Source organism: Metopolophium dirhodum, chromosome 7 (genome assembly GCF_019925205.1).
Source record: "Metopolophium dirhodum isolate CAU chromosome 7, ASM1992520v1, whole genome shotgun sequence".
Classification (NCBI taxonomy): Eukaryota; Metazoa; Arthropoda; class Insecta; order Hemiptera; family Aphididae; genus Metopolophium; species Metopolophium dirhodum.
In genome coordinates this window covers 19,034,770-19,060,032 of record NC_083566.1, presented here as the reverse complement: position 1 = coordinate 19,060,032, position 25,263 = coordinate 19,034,770, and the positions used below count along the sequence as shown (strand labels likewise).

General features: G+C 27.0%; 1 protein-coding gene across 5 annotated transcripts in view; it reads left to right on the top strand.

The window, feature by feature from the left end:
* The window catches only part of LOC132949494 (tachykinin-like peptides receptor 86C), a 145,355-nt gene that overhangs the window by 19,486 nt on the left and 100,606 nt on the right, over positions 1–25,263 (top strand). For all 5 annotated transcript variants that reach the window (XM_061020416.1, XM_061020415.1, XM_061020418.1 and 2 more), the window contains exon 2: positions 19,953–20,050. The gene's annotated coding sequence lies outside the window, so the exon portion shown is untranslated. The remainder of the gene's footprint in view (positions 1–19,952; positions 20,051–25,263) is intronic.

The window sequence follows — 25,263 nt, the reverse complement described above, 5'->3', positions numbered from 1 at the left end:
GGAGATCGGAGACAGTTGTCACACGGGTTAGTAGGTATAGTCACAATGTTAATAACTCTGAAACTAGATTTTCGTTATATTATGTATTGTACACGTACAACTACTACAACTGTTACAATGAAAATAATCATCTTTATCTCGGCTATGGGCAGATTGTAATCGTATGGCGAATAAATTTTAAGACGAAAAATGTGAACTTTAAGTCTGTGAGTAATTTTTTTCCGTAAATACATTTAATATCTGACAATATTAATAAATTACCTAACCTACTATAATAGGTGACGTTGTAATTGTGAACTCGACACATAACTAATACTAGTGTATTACGTCGTCTGTATTGATTAAGAGTGATACAGGTCATAAAGTTAATTTGTTGACAAATATTAGATTGGAGTCTGTTATCACATGCGTTTAAAAGGTTCATACTAAACATGTTTAAATTAACTGTTACATTTTATTACCTTGTTGTTTTTAGATTTAGAATAGATAGATGAATGTGTTGATTTCACAATGATGGGTATTTATTTATTTTATCTATCTGCAATCACATTTTGCCTTTTGGAGCAGTAAAAATGTTTTGATTTTCTGCTTTATCATATTTTCTAGAAATAAAGTGAATCTAGTTGGTATTTGACGTGGGAGAGGGGAGGGTCAAAAGTAAACTATGTCCAATAGTTTTCAATTGCGTGTTTCATGTTTAAAAAAATAAGACCAAGTTTTAGACAAAATTGAATTTGTATTTTGGTGTAACTCAAAAACTAATAACCATGGAACCTTGAAATTTTGACCAAAGGTCTATAATATGATCGTTTTCCATAAATGATAAAATGTATTTATTATTCATTCATTTTGAGCTATTTATAGCAATGAGACATTTTCGATTTTTTTTCAATTATCGTCGTTTAGTATTGACTCAAAAATTACGACAATAATATAATATGACAGATATATATACACTTTTATAATAGTTAAATATTAATATTAATATTAATAGGTATAATAAATGCAATATCGTCGGCAAAAATTAAATAAACCTACTAATAAGATAATACTAATAGTAAAATAAGTTACTTAAATAGCAATATCGAAAAACATATCATGAAATATACTTGATATAGTCTGACAGTAAAAATACCATTACAGCTCAGAATAGTTTTTCGTATCCAATGATGTATCATTGAATTCAAATTGTACACATTCATTACAGTAACCCACTCGACACCTACTGCACATTTGCCCATCTTTTTATTTGTGGATTTAATTTACTTGTATAGAGTAATTCTAAAATTATTATTGACAACTAAAAGTTTAAATGTGATGTGGTTTGTCATTAGAGTTACCTTGGACAAATAACCCCGTGATGATATGACAAACAACCCAGTGGCGGAGTCAAGCCCGGATTAAGATAGTTTTGGGCCCGGGGCCAAACAATTTTAGGGGCCCATAGGCCATAACCATAATCAAAATTTTGGTGATCCATAAATAAAAATAATTAAGACAAAAAAAAATTATATTTATAAATTTAAATTTATTTTTTTTAAATACCTACAAAAATAAAAATTTTATGAGTATAAATAAGTTTTTCTTGATTTTTGGGCAGCAAACTCTTTAATTATTTCATCGGTATTAATTGCCTCCAAAACATCACTCTCCGAACACAAAACCATAAAATTATTTAAATTCTCTTGAGAAGAGCTTGTTCTATATTTGTTTTTTATACGAGCTAATTTAGAGAATGCTCTTTCAGCTGAACAATTTGCAACAGGTATGGTTAGATATATTTTAATTGCAGTATATAAATTAGGAAAAGAGAGTAATAGATTTTTTTTATTGAAATGCTTCCAAATATCTAGCAGATAATCTTGTGTGTCATCATATGTTTACTGATAGATCAATATTTTTTGAATTGTATAATTTCATTTTGTATAGTATTGTCAACATCTTTTTTATACAATAAAATAAAATTGTCAAGACTCTTATTAACTTCTTTTTCTTCATCATCAGTATCTTGTGGTAAAACAACATGTAATTTTGTGATGAACAAAAAATTGTTTTTTAGAAAATTATAAACTTCAATTCGTTTTTCTAATTGTGAACAAAAACTATCTATAATAACATTATAAGCCTCTACTCTAAACTTGTCATAACCACTTAAAGATAGGTACTTGGTTACAACCAGAGTCATTTGGAAATTTCTTTTTTTTTTATTCTCTCTTGTACATCTGACTATTTCTCTTTTATTTTAGGACTAAGTGTACATGTTTCTTTTGATTTACAAAATATACTATAATTACTAGGCAAATTATTTTGAGTTGAGAATTCATAAACATTTTTCTTTTTAAATCTAAGATTTTAAAATGTAATATAAGATTACTCATAAGTTTTTCTACCTTTATCAAAAAAAAAATGTCTACAAGAAACTTAAATTAAATTTTTATGAGTGTCTGAAATTTATATTTTTACAACATTTGATATTCACTCGATATCTCAACGATTTTCTTATATTTCGTAATTAAAAAACGAATTACTGTAGATACTTTAAAATATAATTCGAACGACCTTGGATTAAAATAGATGATATGTCTCGCACGAAATATTCGAATTTATAGTAATACTGTAACCTTTCGATAATCGATAAGTATTGTTTACAGAAATTATTTTTTGTGATAAAGTGATAAAGTTTGATGGGATTTTACTTGACAGCTGATGAAAAAAAAAGATATAACTTTAACACTTAAAATAAACCACTATTTATGGAGTCTATATTTCCTGCATACAATTTATACAAGTACATGATGCATGTACCTTTTAGTAAGTATGCATAAAATAATATTATTTTCTATTACTTATTACTTAGTTATAAGTATTTATACACAAATAAACTAAATAAATTATTATATCTATCGCGTTTTCGAAGAAATAATTTCAAAATAGTTTTCATATCGATAAGTATTTATTAATATTGGGCAGTACTTAACAATACTTTATAAATTGATATACATAACAGATTTTACATTTTATTATATTACAATAAATATAGGTTCAATAATTAATATTTTACAAGAATAGTTATTTAGAAAATATATAGAGGAGGTACATAGGTAGATCGTATTTAAAAATGATATTCTGAGCCCACGTAATATGTTGGCGGCGGCGGTGGTGGTCGCGGAAACCCTAAGCGAGGGGCTGGCACCCTCATCATTCTCGGGGGCTGTGCAGGCTGCCACGTCGTGTAAACGGCCGGGCCGAAGTTTTGCATCGGCAGCGTCGGCGGTGGAAACCTTAAGTGAGCTGCGGCCACGTGTCCCATAGCGAAATTCGATTGCTGCCACGTCGTGTAGAGAGCCGGGCCGAAGTTTTGTACCGGCAGAGGCGGTCGCGGAAAGCCGGAGCGAGCGACGGCTACGCTTTCAGTAGCAAAATTCTGTGGCTGCCACGTAGCCGGGCCGAAGTTTTGCACCGGCAGATGCGGTCGCGGAAAGTCGGAGCGAGCGACGGCTACGCTTTCAGTGGCGAAATTCTGTGGCTGACACGTGGATTTTTGGGAGCGGCGGCCGCGGCACCGGTGGGGCCGTGATCCCGGAAGATCTACTTGCGTGAATGCGTGCCTCTTCATCCTTCTTTCGGTCTCGTCGTTCGCCTTAAACACAAGAATAATCACATAAATTATTAAAATTTTATTATTGCGAAGTCGGTGTTGCAATTCGTTTGACCAACCGGCGTGTCCTTCGATTTGCCACAGCCACAAACCAGATGAAATCTGGGGTCACCGTTTTCCAGTTCAATCCAGTTTTGGTAAAATTTGCGCACAATATCCGTAATTTTTCGTAAGTTGAACAATACGGTGATCAGCAACAACCGGACGGTGAACTCGTTTACACAGTACATTGTTATATAAGTTATAGTTGTAGACAAAATATTAGAACGACTAACAGTTAGGCTGCAGAATAACAAATGATGACGTTTTTCAAAAAACCGTTTTAAGGCTTGACTTTATAATATGATATACGTTGTCATGTTTTTTGATTGAAGCCAGAAAACAAAAACGATTTTAAACATAATACTATTATTTAATATCGAAAAATTAAAAATATGTGGAAATTTAACTGAATTTCAAATCAAGTCCGGTCGACAGTATGATGTGCGAAGCCCACTGCCTACCATTGTATATCAGACAAAAGTACCTAATTACAAAGTTCGCAGCCAAAAAGATGTCTATTCCCCAAACTGGCATAATAAGGACAATCTCAAACCCCTATCACGAACACCTCCTGAAACCTCTTTATATAAAGCTCCACGACATCCTTGAAGAGATATCCTTCAACATCAGCAACATAAAACCTAAAGAAACTTTCTCAACAATCCCTCCATGGAACACGAACCACATTGAAGCCAATATAGAACTCATCAAATTCAACAAATATGACACACCTCATAGTCTGATCATCAATACCTTCTACGAAATAATAAACACCGAATTCAAAAATTACTACCACGTCTATACAGATGCCTCCAAAACAACATACGAAACCGGTTTCGCCATTACCCACAGGGATGAAAATAGTCTCCATAAATTAGACCCCTTCTCCAGCATATACACAGCTGAAACTTTCGCCATACTCGAAGCTACATTAACCGCACTCTCCTCAAACCACGATAAAGTCCTCATCATAAGTGATTCTATGAGTGCAGTCACCTCAATAGCCAACGTACATACAAAATGCAACCTCGCCCAAAGCATTCAAAACGTTATCCACTCAACCGACAAATCTATCAAACTCATGTGGGTTCTATCTCACATTGGCATCCCCGGCAATGAACTCGCCGACGAACTGGTGATGAAAGCGGCTAGCTTCCCGGACACTAAAATATACCCGCATGTAACATACGACGATGCAATCCGAGCCCTCAAATCGAAATTTTATAGTCTCTGGCAGAATCAATGGGAAAAACAAACCAGCCAAAACAATAAATTTAGACATATAAAACCATCAACCATAAAATGGCCGGACCCACCTGTCAAGCTTACACGACATGAAGAGACCATGGTTACCAGAGTACGTATTAGACATACTAGAATCACACACTCCTACCTTATGCGTAAGGAGCTCAAACCCATGTGCGAAACATGCAACAGTGAACTCACCGTTCATCACATATTCTTAGAATGTCCCATTTACCAAAACGCCAGAACAAAAGCGAACATAAACACCACCTCACTCAAAGACGCACTCGGACCAGGACAAGAAAAAAACATTACAAACTTCATCAAGATGGCCGACCTCACCACGAACATATAAAGCAATGGATCAACGACGCCACATCATAACCATTAACTTTTAAACTGTATTTATAAATTATTAATGTAAAAAACCAAATTGTAGGCTAATAAACTTTGTATTTGAAGCCTTAAATTAAATAAAAAAAAAAAAAAATATAATTAGATATACCTATAAATACTTCATTATGTTATTATCATATTGATTATGTATGAGATACTTATTACAAGTATTTATGTTTTTGTTTAGTTGAATATTATAAAAATCGAACTTCAGAACTTATACCTATTAAAGTAAATAGGCATATACATATTTTATAACCAAGCTCAGTAATTTTATTTGCGATAAAATATAAGTTGCGATTTATATTACTTTATTGAAAAATACATAGGCACAATTTTTTTTATAAGCATTTAAAGTTCAAATTTTGACAACATTTATCAAATTTATAATTTATTAATTATTTTGTAGTTAAAAATGTATAAAATGTTTAACTTTTATGGCTAAGGATTGAAAATTTAAAACAAGGCTATAAATTACTTTATTCACAATAATAATATCATCAAATATACTTATTTCATAGGCTCCTATCATAGGCTGACTGACCGTTTTCACTCAGAATCGTTTTTCTTATACAATGATATTATATCATTGAATTCAAATTTAACACCATCCATTACAGTGACCCACTTTAACCTACTGTACAGCAGTGTGACATCCACTTATTCAACTTTTTTAATTTTAATTTGATAAATGTTGTCAAAAATCAAAATTTAAATGCTTATAAAAAAAAAAATTACGTCTATGTATTTTTAATATTTTTCAACTGTTATTTAATCAATATATCAAGATCCTTGTATTACATTTTGATGCTTTTTGGCCCAACAAATAACATTTTATTGATATTTATAGAAAAAAAAACTATAAAAATTGAAATTTTAAATAGCTCAAAACAAGTCAAAATATTTTGAAAATTTTATCAAGTATAGGAATCGATTATAATAAACATATGATATGAACCTCTAGTGTCTTCCGTTATACGTTTTTGAATTACAACAAAATAAGAAGATCGCTACACGAAAAATCGAGTGAATACCCAATGTTGTAAAAATTTGAAATTCAAATGCTCATAAAAATTTAATTTGACTTGATATTTGTTTTTTGATAAAGGTAGGTAATTTTATAAGGAACCTTGTATTACAATTTCAAATCTTAGATTTAAAAAGTAAATGTTTATGAATTTCTAGCTCAAAATATTTTGCATATGTTCTTCATTTTTACGTATTTTGTCTATATTTGAATTTTAAATGCTATTTTTTTTCTGGGTGTTTAAAGTATATTTATGATACAAGTTATTAGTTAAACTAAACGTCTTGAATTAGTATCAGTAATAAGTGTATTAGTGTATGACATTTACCGATTTTATAATTGGTTTTCTTAAAATAAAAGTGTAAATACTCGGATAATTTCTATATAAAAAATTTATAACTCTAACCTGGGAGGGGGACGCCCTTACACCCCCCATAACTACGCCACTGATTACTTTATAATATTGATAAACGTTATACAATTATATCCTATTACGTTGTTAATTTGCATTTACTGGAAAATGATACAACTATTATAGTAGTACGTACCATAAATAAAATATAAAAAAGTATGTGCAAGATACACGGATTAGCTTGTTTTGACGCTAGTTTCGATTCGACCATTTGGGCCGTAACGTTTATTATTATTATACTAATAAAATCAACAATAAGACATACCATAAACGAATTTTGATTAAACCTAAGTTTACTATAATGTCTATTTATCATTTAATGACATTCTTATAAGTGATCCTTATTTTATGACGGTAAGGATTATCTAAATGTATATTGATATCACTATGATAAGTATAACATAACTATAATACAATCACGAGTTTTGAAAGTAAAGTATCGTTAGCTAAAACTAATGTTAAACTATTTCCAATTTTAATTATCAGTCTTATTACGTTGTTTAGAGTTCGTATGAAATAATTTTTAACTTTATTATAGTTAGGTACTACACTTAGTTATCTATATATTATTTTGTTTTATTTACATGTAATTATGCATATAATTTTCTTTGAATAATTATCGATTAATATTAGCCTACATTAAATCTATTTAAATTTGATATCATGAATATTTCACATTTTTCCCTATGAGCATATTTGGTCCAAAAGATGTGAAGTTAAAAAATGATATCGATCATATTGCTGTATTTATCACTTGACATTTTTGTACCTCAAAGGAATAATACTTTATAGTTCTAAAAGTCAACATTGGCCTACATAAAATGATTTATACGTCTTATGTATTATTTTTACCTGACATTTTTGTTTACTGCCTATTTGTATAATAAATTTACACCAAAAAATTTTACATTTTTCATTGTTATGTCAAAATGTGTACATCCACATTATGATCTTTAGTGCAAGTTTAGTTTCTGAAAAAAATAAAACAGATAATATTCTACTATAAGCTCATTAACCAAAAATTACAGTTTATATGGAGTTTTATCTATAACTAAATATTCATTCAATTTTCATTCAATTTACACTCGTTGAATTTGCCATTACTTAAGCATTAAGATGATGTACTATTGATGTTAAAAATAATAAAATTTCACCATGAGAAAATTAGTTAGTGAAATTAATCGTGGATAATGATTATACTGTTTTATTGCCCAACACGGATTAAACTCAACTAGTAGGATATAGACATAAGACATATTATGTCTTTTATCTTTTATTGTAAATTAATTATGTCGGATGGCACTACTGAGTGCCCTCCCAATATCTGTTAGTCTCGCTATGTATTATTATCTTTAATCTAAATTATTTATTGTATCAAATGTGTATAGATTGTAATTATATTTTAATAATAACAAAAAAAAATTAATTATAAATATAAATAACTGTAATAAATATGGAAATAATTGGTGTCACCCAAACTCCATACAAAATATAATATATTAGTAGGATATTAAGTAAGAATGTCATTTATATGTATTACAAACTGAATATATAATACTTGTCATAATTACTACAGAATTTGTGCCACGAATAAGCTAAATTTCTCTGAAAATTGTCTGAATATAATATATTTTACCTGGATCTTATCCAATAATGTTTTGTAAGTAATTTTTCTCTTCCCCCTATAATGTAAACGTTGAAGTAGTTTTGTTTACTTACAAAGTGAAAGATTACAAACCAAATTTTTGCAAGATACTATCCGACTTTCTAAATATTGTGTAAGATTTAAATGAACTATTATGTGATGTTTTCGAATTTCAAATAGAATATATTAATATAATTTTTATCATAATAATTATAGTAAAATGAATTTTTAATGTTACTTCTGCTTTTGTTTTACTCAACGAATTTATGTTTATAGTAAACACGTTCAGCAGCTCACCATCTCGAAAAAAAAGTTTTTACCAAATCGACCGAGAAATGAATTTCTTTAATAATACGATGTTTTTACAAGGTTTTTCGGTAAAGGATTATATAATATGATCAAATATGCAGAGAAAAACGTGCACAGTATTAATTTTGATAGGTACTTTACATTGATTTATAATACTTCTAGATCATTAATCATTTGACTAAATTGAATTATCTTGTACTTCGTAAACAAAATATTTAGGTATGTAGATGTTATTTTGTAATATTATACATATAGAAGTAATAAAATAGACTGTTGTGTAATATATTACAATTTTATTCTTTCTTGCATTATTCTCCCCTTATAATGTTGATAAAGTTTAATTTTACTATATAAATATTAAATACATATTACAACAAATTATTAGAATAGTAATAATACTATAGGTGCCTATAGGTAAATATCATCTTAAGTATTTCGTTTATAAAAAGCTTACTAAACGTGTTTTGACTTTTGTTTATGCTAGTTATAAGGATTATAAAAAATATGTATTATTATTATTATTATTTCTAAAATTTAGATTTGTCCTTTTGATAAACGCAGATAAAACAGATGTATAAAAAAATTAAATGGAATAATTATTATTTTTCTTAATAAAAAAAAAAAATAAGATATCACCTAAAATAAACTGATCTCAAAATATAACAAATTGTTGTTGTATGGATAATCACGCATTTTGTCAAACGTGTTTAGTTATAATCATGGACTAAGAAATCTTAATAAGTAGATAATATATTATGTTATAATATCTTAGTACGTGGTTATCATAGTATGCACATTTGTGTACAGCTAGTTGAATAATATACATTTTTTCGAATCGCGTGAAATAATAATATAGATAACATCTATATTCTATCCTCAGGCTGAAACAATAATTTATTAAAGCTATCTCCTCCTAAACTAATGGAACCGATTTAAAAAAAAACTTGAAATATATTATAATCACGGCGGTAGTCTGAAAAGTGTATGGATGACCCCGATTCGATGTTGTCGTTAATTAATTACAAGAAATTATTTATTTACACACTTGAGACATACATGCGACGATATACTCAATACCCAACTATCGAGGTGACATATTATTCTATTGTCAGTAACAGACATATTTGACATGCCACCATCTTGAAAATCTAACAAGTGGAATTAGAACGTTTGAAAACTCAACTTATACAGCGTATTCCCCCTTCTCTTTTTTTCCGTTTGAGCGTATAAGTATAATATTATTACGTAATACACGGGTATAAGACTACGGATGTATCTCTTCAAATTTGATCGGTTTCCATTATTCTGTGTCCATACTTCTCAAAACAAACGGTTATCTAATGTGCATACATATTTAAATTTAATATAATAAAATTATTTGTGCACGTGCGCGTAGAGTTATTATTTTTAAGACGAGATATTATTCTGAAGTACCATTAGTGAACAGCTTACTCTCCAAATTATGTACACAAACTTTTATTATTTACTATTACCAAATTTACCGAACTGTTTTAATTAACAGATTGTAAATATCTTGATAAATAAAAACAAAAAGATAGTACTTATTAACGGGAATTATCGAAAAAAAATAACGTATTGATACTCATTCATATTTCATACGAATAACATAATATTATTATAGGACACTACCATATTATTATTACAACCATATTTATTCGAATTTTGATTCCTATTGTACCGTTAACGTCGCCATTAAAAAAATACCAATCTTCGTGTACCTACCTACTCGAAAACGATTTCCTTTAAACCCTTGCATATGCAGTTGGAATTATCATCGGTCACAAGGAATAACTGTATGAAAAGCTATAGCTGATATTGGCGATATTGAGCTCCAAATATTGAGTTAACATACCTACATGGCACTGGCACGTATATGAAGACGTTATCTAGGTTATTACTTATTGCTGAAGCCGTCGTTTAATTTCGATCGACTGTTAAAAATTAACTGCAAATTGCTATAGTTGAGCGTCGAGATGAAATTCAACGATTCATTTACATAATGGACATTTATTGCCGTTGTACTTTTTTGGAAACTACAACAACCAAAAATATTATTAACAATTATTTTTGACTATGCATATAGGTAATATATAAATGTACTAATACTATGATAGTTGTATGACATACTGATAATGTAATAACGTTTTGATAAAAAAATTATATTGTAGTTGTTCAATTATGTCTTAATGGATTGTAGAAAATTAAAAAACAGTTAAAGTTTATCACGTGCAGAATATTGTATTAATAACATCTTATGTGTTATAAGTTATACGTTTTATAGACTACCTATTGTATAATTATACGTATTAAAGCGATTAGTAATACTAATTTATTGTTTCCTAGAACTTCGTGTAAGTACTCGTACGAACTGGAATTTTAAAAACGACCACACGTTAGTGCATAATGAAGATTTAGATCATTCATCAATGACAACCTATTTTACATATAATTTCCAACGTTAAACACATAACGTGTTATACATTTCCAAGTTATATATTTAATGTAATCCAACATTTGAATATTATTATCATGACATAGTTTATCCTGTTACCGCTTTGGTGCGTATCGATCTAAATTAACGGTGTAGTGCTAATATATTAATGTATACAATTTTTGTAACCATAATATCTTAACTTTTATATTATATAATTGTAAAGGAAACTGCATTAATTTAATTTTAATTTCTACAATCTATAAAGTAACTTATAACACATATATACATTATATTAATATTTAACAAATAAAACATAATATTCTACCTTGAAAGAAAGGTAGAATTCAAAAACTTATCGTTAATATTATTCCAATGTCGTTTGAGACTTTAAAGACACTTGTTCTATACTGGTTCTCTACCATTAAGCGTTTTAATAAAATGTGAGAGATTTTTCAATGGATCAGCAATAATAATGAAATTCTTGGATAGAAACTATGAACGTGTCGTTTTATTGAAGGATAAGATGACAAATAACCTTGAGAACATTGATGATTATCGCAGATTTTAAATCCTTCGGAGTTGAACAAATTCTTTAAACATCCTGAATTTTCTTACACGAAAAAATGTTCAATACGGTATAATATATTCGTCGAAAAAAATGCTTAAGTTAAGTAACAATACATAGAAATTGGTTCCAATAAAATATATTATTAAAGTAATTACTTAATTAATACTATTATTGATGATATAAATAATAACAATATAACACATCCATGTATCGTATATAGTACGGAATTATTAAAAAATAAAACTTAAATCAATTATAAAGGATTTCATGGGAAAAAAAGTGTATCAGCTTTATTTTAAAATGTTCTTTAAAAATACCACAGTATGAAGGTAATGGCTGATGGCTAATAAATCCATAGTAATATGATAATGATTAATGATACTTATAAATAATATTAAATTGTATGCGATATAATATAATATATATTACCACCTTCCATAAAAAAAATATTTTCCTAAATACAATATGATTCCTAGTATGTGTAATAATAATGGCCTATTATTACATTTAATAATACGTTCGTTCTAATTCTGATTTTCGGAGCTTTAGTGTATATTTAATGGTCTTATTTTCAAATACTTAAATTCTGTATACCACGACCATCTAGGAGTGTCCTGTAGCGATAACAACTTCTTTTTTTCTTTTGTAATTTCGTCTAGTATTACATATTATGTGTCAACGCTGCAAGTTGATAATGTATTACTTATGTAATCAAAACTATGAGTAATGACTTACAAATGTATACCATCGAAACTCTACAACGTTTTAATTCATAAAATGAATACATTAATGATGTATGGTTATTATATGTGAAGTTCAAAATCATAACAAGTGTGTAGCAACCGATGTTAAGCTCCAAGTAACAACACAAAAAAAAATAATCTTCGATTTAATAATCTAGATAAGATGATATTTAATGAATATTATATAATGATATTTGTATATAAAACTATCTACAAACAATAAGTGTAATGAAGGTGAACATTTAAATTTGTATCTAGACAGAAATATAAATGCCTTTAAACATAATATATATGTTATAATGTGAATATATGATGGATATTTTTAATGTTTTTTTTAATAGGTACATACAAAAACAATATATATATTTCATAGTTATCGTTTGTTTTATTATTTTATGAGATACGTACTATTATTATATAAACAGTTTTAGTGAGTATCATTTGGAGATGAAATAAAAAAATGATTAATTTTACCCACGACTTACACCTTCATTTAGTAATAGTAATAATAATTTAACTAACACATTACAATAACATAATTATTATTATCAATACTGTCCGGGTATCATGGAACTGAGTAAATATTATTCATTCTTATATAAGTTTTTAACTGCTTGGTTTATTTTTCCCCGTGTATACGAATAAAAAAGTGTATGCGAACAAATCATATATAGGTTTCAATATGTATTATTTCTAAACTATTTTTCTTGTTTTTATACTGTATAGTACTGTGATTATATAAAACCAACTGATTTTATGTACAATTTTACTTGTAATATCTCGTTAAATATTTAGAAAATATATATTTTGTTATTTATCTTGATGATATAAAAATAAATTACTTACTATGTACATACTTATCGTTGGTAGCGTTTATAACTGTACAGATTTCTATAGCTCGAAAAACCTAACGGCAAAAACTACGAACTTGTGATAACGTATTCTGATGTTGATATCTGTCGTTATAGTCACTAGTAAGTCAATCTTAATAAGTCAGTCAGTCATGATATACTCATCAAAAAGTCTTAATATTTATTGACGAAGAACTACAGCTGCCTTAAATATGTGGATTATTTTGCTATTTTGAATGAACTTCAATATTGGAAAATTCGGATTAATTGTCACATAAATTATTTAAACGAGCCAGTAGTTTTATCGAGCCCTTTGAATACTACGTACCTACGTGTAATGAATATTGAAATCAGTAATAAAAACAAATTAATCGGTAATTTCGAAACCACTAAGTACAACATTACCTAAACCTGCTTGTGCATCTCGCACGGATCGTATACAATTAAATTATAATATCATAAATCGTAAACCAATGGCATGCGGGTAATGTACTAATGTAAAATTATAAGTATAATTATGGTGTAATAAATAACTAATAACAGTGTAACATAACAGCTAATCTGTGTCCATACGTTATACACATACATTTCGTACACTATCACATTGCGAATTCTGTTAACATAGCTTAACTACTACTACCATAGAAACTACCGACGTCAGAATAAATTAATAGATTCCGGTGGAGAATGGTACAAAAGTAATAACATAGAACCACCTCTCCGGTAAAGTGTTTGTTTGTATACTAATAACATACAGTTTTAATTTTAAATGCCCTGTTTTATTAATTTCTGGTAATTAAAAGATATGGCCAAACATAATATTATTCTTTAACTATTTAGTTTTTTTTTTGCGTTTTACTTACTATTAACCTTCCGTTAAGCTGTATAAATAAAATAATTGATTATTTATTTATTTGTATCGTAGAACAATGTTGTGTGGAGATGATCCATTTCCAACAGCTTGATAAAAAAATAAAAATAATTTCATAAAAAGAAGATTTAATATGAATTTTTGGTTGTTCCGATCCCAATTATATTATATAAACATTGTATACCCAGTCATAGTTTGTTTTTTTCTCCATTAACACCTTCAAAATTATCAAATTATATTTAATTAATATAATATAATACAACTTTCAGAACACGATAGTCAATAAATATTTTAAATTTTTCATTGATAGATATCACAACAATGTGTACTACGCAACTGGATAGTATACAAATATACAATATACACAGCACTACAGCAGTCTCTTTATTCGTAATTTAAATAACTTAAAAACTTCGTGTTTTGACGTTTTGGTGCAATAAATTCAAAAGAATCTCAAAATAAAACGGATATACATTATTTTTAAATTCCTATACCTACCTACCAATTTCCTATTTTAATTTATTATAGAGTTGTATTCTTTAAAAGTTATACCTAGGTGATTTAAATAAAATAAAATTTTAAAATTGAAACACTATACTAATTACTAGGTATAACTAATTATTATATTAATATGATCGTATTAAATATATTTTATTTATTATATTATCATTTGCATATAAAATGTGTATTGGTTTTTGTCATTAGTTAGATATTATACACGCCAGAGTATGAGTGGGGATACGTATTTTAGAAAATTTGATTGACATTACATTTAATAATCAACATAATATTTTATTTCAACTACTAAATGAAGTATTCTTTTCTATTTTTATGCACCATATATATATAATATATATTATATTTAAATCAAATAACACAAAGCTGAAAATAACGATTAAACAGTCAAACTAATCTTGATCTTCGATATAGGATTTTAGTATTTTATAATATAAGGCTATGGCTTTAAGCTATCGGTTGAAATATGTATATAAATTCAAAACAAATCAATTGTTCGAGTAATATAGAGAATAAAAGTAAACTTGAAGAAAGTTTAAAATCGTATAAAAAAATAAAAGTGATACTAATAAAATATTCTGATAATGTGATCTGTACGAAGTCACGTATGGTTAGAAGTATCATTTGAAATAGGTCACGTTTAGTTTGAAAATAAATTATGCATTTAAGATTTCTTTTTATATACTTTCCGGTCCATACATTACTTTTGGTACCGCACTTTTGGAGATAAATGTGAAAACGACAACTAAATGCACTTTTTCGAGCACTCTACTAATATAAGCACGACCGGTTTACGTAATTTATGGCTAACGTTGCGTTTTGTCCGAAATGAAATAAGACAAAGGATTACTTACCGTCACGTTTACAACGGTAAGCTGACACAATATAGGTACATAACCAATCTATGTTGATTAAATAAAGTATTAAAAGATGAATAAGTGTAACATTGAGAACATCTAAAAAATAAACGTTTAATAGATACTTGATATTTTACAAGTAACATATTGCAACTGTTTTTTTTTTATTTTAAAATTATTAATCAATAAACATCTGCTAGCTAATACCCATAATGAAATTCTAAATTTTTTTTTGTTTTATACTGACCAGTAAGGTTTTTACACAAAACATATTATACTTCTAATAAGTAATTTCTAATAATTTAAAATTAATACTATACTTTTATAATTAACGAAGCTGAAGAATAATTACCAATTATGACCATAATCACACATAAGACTTTTGATAACAATTAATCCATAATCACAATATCATCTAAATATAAACTAGAAACTATAAAATAAAGAATGTTAACGCTAGATATTATTTATGTTTTTGAGATATAAAAGATAATAAGTATTTAGTGTTGAATTTCAAAACAAACAATTAAATTTCACAGATGTTTAAAAGTTTTCGCACAGCTTGAAGCGTCCAATAGAGAAACAAACTTTTTTTTTTAAATTGAAACCTCACGTTTTGAGTTAAATTGTTCTCCAAATCACTTGGCTGTCAAAAGTCAGACAATTTAAGGGTACACAAATCAAAATATATTAGAAAATATGTTCACGCTTTCAATTATATTGTATACTTGTTTGAAAGTAAAACACAATTAAAATTCATCAAAACAAAGTTAACGTTCAACATTTTTAGATATTAAAGGTATAATCGTTGAGTTATAAAAAAATCTAAATAAAAACTTTTTACCAAAAAAGATTTTAAATAATTATTTTATAAATCCTTCACGTAACTAATTAAAAATAGCTTATTAAAATGTAGATTTGGGATGTTGATTTTTGGTGCACTAAAATGTTAAAATAATACTAAATTATTCACGGTTATTTGAGAATTAAATGCTAAAATATGAACTTATAGTTATTATTATTTAATTGTATATTGAATATATGAATAACCAATGAGATGATAGGTACAATGGTACAATATGTATTAGTTTTATAACTATATTTTGACCGTCATCTTTATAAGTTCAATTACTTTTGTCTATAAAACTATTTCTTTCACTTAATATTATTTCAAAACAAAATAAGTCTCTAATTTACGCGTTATAAAGATTAAATAAAATAAGAAAAAAAATAAGATACTGGAACTAATTTATTTTATAAACAAACAAAACTTATCCATGTATTTTTATCCCCATCTCTAACATTTCAGTTGTCTTCGTTTGTAAGAATTAAGATAATATGTAAGATTGAAAGAATTTATACGCTCAATCTTTTTGGTATACCTATATTCCATCGTTAATTATTTTGCTCACTGCATGGAAATAAGCAATAATTTAAGATAGAGAAATATTAAGTCTTTTTTTTTAATTAGATGCTTAACTATTAACAAGTGTTAACACACGAAATCTACAATTATATAACATTAGTTAATTAGTTATCTTCTTCAAATTGATATATTATTGTTGTAATTGTTTTCATTATAATATAGTAACTTATTTTGTAAAGACTTAAAATTATGCAAAAGATACATTTTCAAAAACGTTAATGTTTTTTTTTAAATAATGATTGTCTAACGTTAAATGGATCACTCCGTATATTATTATACTGACAATAGTGATGAGTGATGACTGATGTTTATTATACTATTGAACTATTTTGTATTTAATTATCTATTGATACACCTCGTAGATTATTATAAATAAGCACAAAGGGATGCAAAGGTTGACATTAATACATTATGTATATGGTGTATCATAAATAATTACTTTAATCTAATCTCAATATTATACTATAACATAATATAACAACAAATTATTCACCTCGATTTGAATCTATCAAAGTACGTTGTGTATCAGATAAACATTATGTGGAGTTGTATTGTTTAAATATTAACATTGACTCCATAATCACATTTTACTTTAATAATTTTTTTAACAATAACTATAATGATTGCATAATATCATATAGTATTGAATTTAATTTAGTGTTGATTGCATTATACAGCACTATTCAATACCCTCCTAAAAAGTCAAAATATAGATTATACAAACTATGATGTGAATTCAGGTAGCTTGATTTAGTAACAGGTAGTTAAACAGTTTTTAAATGTTTGATATCACAATAACGTTATTAGACTTACCAGAAATTACAAAATAATAAATAAGTGACATGAGATCAAAAAAAAAAAACTGTTAATTACATCTGGATTCTAATTTTATTGGTTAACTAACCGTATATAAAATTGGTTGTGAAATTAGTTTTCCATAAGCCGTATGTAATAAACAGTAAACAGTTACGACTAAAACAGTATAATATAATAGAGCCCAACATTAAACATTTTTTTTTACTTCTAAGGTACATAAAAACTTTACCAATGAATAAAATTCGCATTTCAAATATAAATTTATTGGTTTTAAACAATAGTTTAAAGTTTTTTAGATTCGTAATTGATTGTAACCAAGCTATTGGTTTTATAATAATGGATAATTGTTTGGAGTAGTTAGAACAATCCAAAAGTTTTATTTACATACAATATGCATTTCTGGAAATTGGACATGTACTATACAATTATATTGAATTAACAATTATATTAAGTGCTATTTATTTCGCAAAGAAATCGTCAAAATATCTTCATTCTAAGTATTATCTACATATGATTAGCCCGTAAAGATTAATTAAATTAAAAAATAAAATAAAGAACGCGACTGCAAAATAATTTAAGCATAAATATAAATTTATATAGTCACTCAAAGACTTCTTAAAGTTTAAAGTCGGTTTTATTCACAAAAAAGTTATGGATTTTCTAATATTGATACAGTATATACGTAAACACTGTTAACATAAAATGCAAATTCATTTTAAATTTGCATGCCAAAAATAAACATATATTTTATATTGGCAATTTCAAGTCTAAAAAGTTTGGAAATCCTAAATTTGAAGTGGAGTTCACATAAAGTATCTTTTATATAATATTATGCAACAATAAAGTCACAACGTGAATAGTGGATTTCTACGTTTTTGATATATGCTGTATGTTTATGAATTTATATATTGAACATGTGTTAGGTATCATATTATAGTCACAATAAATAATTATTTAACACAATAATATTGAATAATTATAACATAAGATATACGGCAGTAGAGGTACTTGGTTAAAGTTGATTTACCGTAGAAGCACATGATTTAATTTACGACCAATTATAATAATATTATTCAACTCATCTCGTTTCATATAGAACTTCCAAGTTACGTTCAATTTATAAATATCGTGTGTCTTGGTATATTTCTGAGGTCAGAGACCCAATATTTCAATATACATATACACACGTATTCGGTACGTGTTTTTCTGTCGTAGTTCGGGGGATATAAGTAAAAGCTTGAATTGATGATAACATTTATCGATAACTACGAATAATATATAATAATATGTTCTAACGTAGTCCTGAACTTAAACAAATTATTCTGAAAATAAATGTAAAAATGAATTCGTTATAATATAGTAGTTATGCAATTTATATTGCACAATTATTCAAACACTGCAGAAGTCGTAAGAATAAACATAATAATAAGAATCGCCTTAGAATAAGCAATTAAAAATATGTGATAATTTTAAAAAAATAGAAAAACTTAGGGAACAAATGATGTCGAGATATAGGTAGATGAAAAGAATCAACATGTATAACTTACTATTTATTTACAAAAGTTCAGTTTTAAACAGAAAATACAATTTTAATTTTTGAACTTTTTACTTTGTACCTCCTTGAATTTATTGCACATCAAGCCTTGACTCATGAGACAATTCTCCATATACGTCACTGGTTGACTACATAATTAATGCACCACTTGGAGCATAGCTAAATGTTATAATAACTCAACATAGTGGGTATGGTTACATCGCCGTACAGGAAAGCTCATTTTTCGTGTCAAAGTAGAGAGTGCGTGATCTAGTATTGTTATCTACCTTAGTCCTGAACATTAATAATTACCTACTTCCTTATAAAAATCGATAATTATTTATTTCAATTTTTTGAAATACCGTGATTAGCCTACTTGGTGTTTATCACGCCTACTGAAAGGTATCTTATCAACAAAATATCTTAATATTACATGACGTCATTACTAGAAGAGTTACTCAGTTTTAGAAAAATACTCTCGACGTGAGATGAATAAGCCATTCTTCATTAGAGTTTTATGAAAATTAATTTATAAATAATATATTATTTGTCATTTGATACGTTCAAATTTTATGTTCCAGAATTCATCTCAAAAATTACAAAAAATAAAATGCATTCACTTGGTTTACATAACAAGTAAATAACATCGCATATTTATTGTTGACGAAAACCTCAATTGGTAATTATTTATTGTTATTATTATTAGTATATTATATTTTTTTATAGATGATTGTAGATAGGTAACTAATGAAATTAAGGAAACTAGAATTTGATTTATAATATGTAATAATTAGTTATCTATGGTTACATGTTTTATAAAACATAATTATAGTAATAAATAATAATTAATATTATAATAATTACATTTTTGTGTACATTGATTATGACTAACTTAATTTTATATTGTTAGATATAAGTATATAACCTCGGATTATTGTATGTGTTATCACTGTAAAGGTTTGTGTGTGTGTGTGTGTGTGTGTGTGTGCGTGCGTGCGTAAAGTTTAGTCTGTTAGGAGCCTACTTATCTCTTGCAATCGCAATAATTGTTGCACTATTTCTTGCTTTTCCTTTGTGGTTCTTGCTTCCTCCTCCTCCAGCTCTGTTAGCTCGGGTCAAGCTAAATCATAGTCTCTTATTGATATTAAAAAAATGTTTCTTGCTCTCCAAAGTTAGGAGTATTTCCTTTTATCGCTAGCACCGTTTAAACTTTTTATGTACTGTCCATTTTTGAAAACTGAAGTTGCTTTTATTTGTTCAACGTGCCGGTTCCAAACGTCCATTTGCTTCTATTTTAAAATGGCATTTAACCATTTTTTCTTCCCATGAGTATAAGATGTCCTTACCACTGTATCTCCTTTGTCAAGCTTCCGTCTCTAGCAGTTGTCTGTTTGGTTCTTACGGGTTTATTCTTAATAAGATTAATCCATGTACGTGGGTATAAACTTATTTTTGTAGGATTTCTCATGAACTACACTCTGTAGTTATGTTCATAATTTTAGGATTTTGCATTTAAAAAAAACGTGTGTAGACGACTTTGATTGTTAGTCATTGATTTCAAATTTATATTTTACCGTCTGAACTCTGAACATATCTTTCTACTTGACTGTTATAGTAGCTGGATGTGTTGAAGTTGAAAATGTATATTTTGTCATGTCATTCAGACGTGTATCTAAATTTATTAAATTCAAATTATTATTATTTGGTGTAATATTTTTTAGAATATTAAAGATTAACGTATAAAATACCTACCTATATAAATAAAGGATTCAGCTCATATTCATGATATTTGTATGAAATATTGTTTTACTCAGTTGTCTAGAAACAATATATTTTTTGACTTTATTAACGTATAAAATATAAGTATTACAATGATTTGTTAACGACTGGACAAATTATATTTAATCCTCTAGCCTTAGTACTCTAGTATATATCTGAAACAACTGAAACTCTCTTGGCAATAGCTTGTTTATAATCTCAATGGATGCCAAATTAAAGAAGTAAAATTAACAGCTTAATTGAATTAATCCATACTCTACTTGGGGTACGATAATAACAAAATCTGTTGATCTCTCTCAGTCAAACTAATGCTATTTTGAAATATATTTATATAAATGTCATGTTATTTGTGTTTAATGTAACTGCAGTTGTATGTATTTAAGTTAGAATTACGAGTATGATACAAAAGTAAAATTGTGTATTTTAGCAAAGCTTCATAAAGGAATATATTTTCATTATTATAATTTTGTTGATCACACACCAGGTATAAAATAATTTACAATTTTTTATAAATATTAATTTTATACACAAATAAATGCTTAAATTTAAAAATAATCAACATTATTAAAAAAAAAAAAACTCCAAAATGTAAAATAACATGTATTAACTCGTATTAACAACAGCAAAAAAGTGAATAAGTAGGTACCACTCTGATGTAACCTACTCTGATGTAGGTACAGTTGTAAGTGTCGAGGTCACCGTAATGAATGTGTTAAATACTTAAATTTTAAACCATTGATATATTTTTATCATTTTATAAGAAAAATGATTCTGAATTAAGACGGTCTGTAAACCTGGCACAAGTTAATTTCATTATTTATTGATATGTGTTTTTTATATTGCTATTAAAGTAATTTATTACAACTATTACTATTTTTGCCAAAATATTGCGTTTGTTATATTATTATAATAGTGTATATTTAAATCATTGTTATCATTGTTATTAACTTCTGAGTCAATATCAACCAAAAAGAGTGATTAGGATCATGGTTAAATAAGTATAACAACTTAAAATAATAATTTAAATATTTTGAAAATACCTCTGCGAAATACTATAGTAAAATACCAAAATGTATGATATATGCAAAATTTTTCAGTTTTCAAGTCACAATGATTTTTAATTTATACAAAATAATGTTTTTAAATGGATATATAAAAACTTATAAGAAACCTTGTATTAAATTTCTTAAAAAATAAAAAAAAAATTCCCATGCCTATAAATAACTCGAAAGGAGTAAAGATTTTTTTTAAATTTTAATATTTTTCTATAGAAATTGTGAAATAAACGTTTTTTGAAAGTTTGAAGTATCTACGGTTAGGTTAGGTTAGGTTATACCAAAAAAACAAAACCAATTTTGTCGAAAACTTTTTTTGTCCCCTTAATTGGTTTGTATTTGGTTTTCAAGTATTCGACTGTCAAATATCAATTTGTTTAAAATAATTATGTAAATACATTAATATATATATATATAAATTAGTAACAATGAGTTGTAACCAAATTAAATTAACATGCATTTTAAATACATTATATTTACGTTAGAAAACTGATAATAATATTTGTATGATAATACTTGATCTGAAATTTAACATAATCGAAGTGAACTCATTAACATTATTTCAAGTTTTCTTCAAAATATATACCATTCCTGTTGGTTGTCTGGTCCACACACTAAAAGTACGGATATCGATTTCATACTATGGAATCTGACCAGACTACACTGGAGACACTTCTAACTCTTATATACACAATATACAAGTATGTACAACAATTGCACTACAGGTGTACCTGACAAAAGCAACAGAGTACGAAACGTTAATTCCTTTAATTGTGCTATTACACCGGAAATTATGTGCACAGAAAAACGATATAGTTAATAGTTATTATATACAACATACACCTATGGTTACAAATAATTTAAAAATATTTGTTTGACTAGTCATGAAAATTTATTTGGATAAGGGGTATTTATTTTTATGGTTTACCCTAATAATATTTAAACTATGTTTTAAAAACGAATGTAGCGTAAAAAATGATTCACAACAATATGTGCTAGCTATATTATAGGTATACAGATAACCATGTAAGCGCCTATCATATGAAAAGAGTATTTTATCATTTTACCAGTTTTTATATGAAGAGCTTATATTATTATTATTTATTAGTAAACCTATTTCTCTGAAACTCGAAATGGAAACACCCCATTGCTTGGCATCAAGTTGGTAAATGATAATTCAAACATGCTGACAACGAGAAAGCTTGAAACAATTATTTAACCCTTTTCTGCGCTCTACATAGCAATACATCATAATATATTATAATATATGCATACGTCTTGTAAAGTCGAGAACATTTTATGTCAATTACTTTCTAATTATAAAAATTTGTAATAATGTCTCATTTAAGTAGTAAATATTGTTATTTTCAAGATTTATGATAAATTATAATTTACCAAAGCAAAAAAAAGTTACAACAACAATTATTGATATTTCTTGTTCAAATTATTGATACCTAATAAGAATAATGGTTGAACCACAATATTTTTATGGTAAGTATACTATTATCTACACATCGTACTGAAATTAAACAGTTGTAATATTATCGAAATAAAATAGGTTATAAAAAATAATATTTCACGCTTAGCGTAAAGTAATAATTAATAAGTAACCAAAGTTCTTAGTTTTTAAGAAATTATGAAGAAAAAACAATATCTATAAGCCTATATTTTTTCTTCTAAATTCAGTTTTTTTTTTTTAATTTCGACTTACTATAACCTCAGTTCTTACAAATTACAGCTTATTTCCAGTAAAGGAAAGGACGTACGGTTCCAGATGTTTGCCATTTACGATTTAGCATCGTTAGTTATGGTTTAACTTCGCCGTAAAATATTTCATTAGGACATTGAACCAACTAAGTTGACTTGATGAAACTTCTTAGCTATGGAATACCATTATTGATGGATTATTATACCCACCGTCATTCCTATATACATAATATACTTTTGATTTTCGGGAACATTAGATTGATATAAAAATCAAAGATGCTTTAAAACTATAAATACTGCAGGGGATTTATACCTGTATTAAAAAAATTCAAAATACTTTTATATTTTTCCAACGTTGGTTTATTTTGTTACATTGTATAACATAACTTACCTAGAAATAAAGCACAAATAAATTATACTGTTTAGGAATATAGCTCATCATAAACCATAGAATATAATATTATATATTATACATACTACATTGGTAGGTATTTGGTACTTCTACTTGTTTAATAACAAAATAATAATATTATATTATATAATTTATTATTAATTAGTAATTATCAATATATAAAAACCAAAATTTCTCTAGAAAAAATTAACACAAAATTAGTTTTTATTTTTATTTTTATTATTTAATGTCGATTAGGACCTCAAATACGTGAAATGTACCAGTATCTATAGGTAGGTACTCTATGTATATTATAAATACATTAGTAATGTTGGTTTATTTAATATATAATTGCCTACAACTGTGTGTTCTGTATAAGGCTTATACATTGAAGTAAAACACGGTTGCACATTAATAACGTTCCCGTATTCAAAATATTAATTATTATAACGGTGTCCTGAATGCAATAAAGTAGTCGTAATAATATTAATAAGAATACGGTTTTAAATTACAACCATAGTTCCATATTTATTTACTTTATGTAGATTTTTTAGTTTTAAACACCAAAATCGAAAAATATCATTAATAAAAAATTAAAACAAAACTTTTTTTAACTATAATTATAATGCCAGGTTTTAAAAACAAATGTTCGTATTTTTTACTCAATCGACCTAAAAAAAAAAACTAAGAAATTATGTTACCTAATTCACTTTATAAAAGTTTCCGAATAAATCAATATATTTTGTAGGTAAAAAGAAAAAAAATCATATGTACTAATGTTAAATTGTTGTCAAATACATTTTAGCTATTTAAGTGTAATATACAAATTGCGTGATATAACATCTTTATTATTACGTTTAAATAAATGTCATGGTGATTGTTTTGATTCATACCAACATTTACAAATATTATTTGTAGTCCAAGGAGATTTATGATACTTTTTATTCTTCAGCATTATTA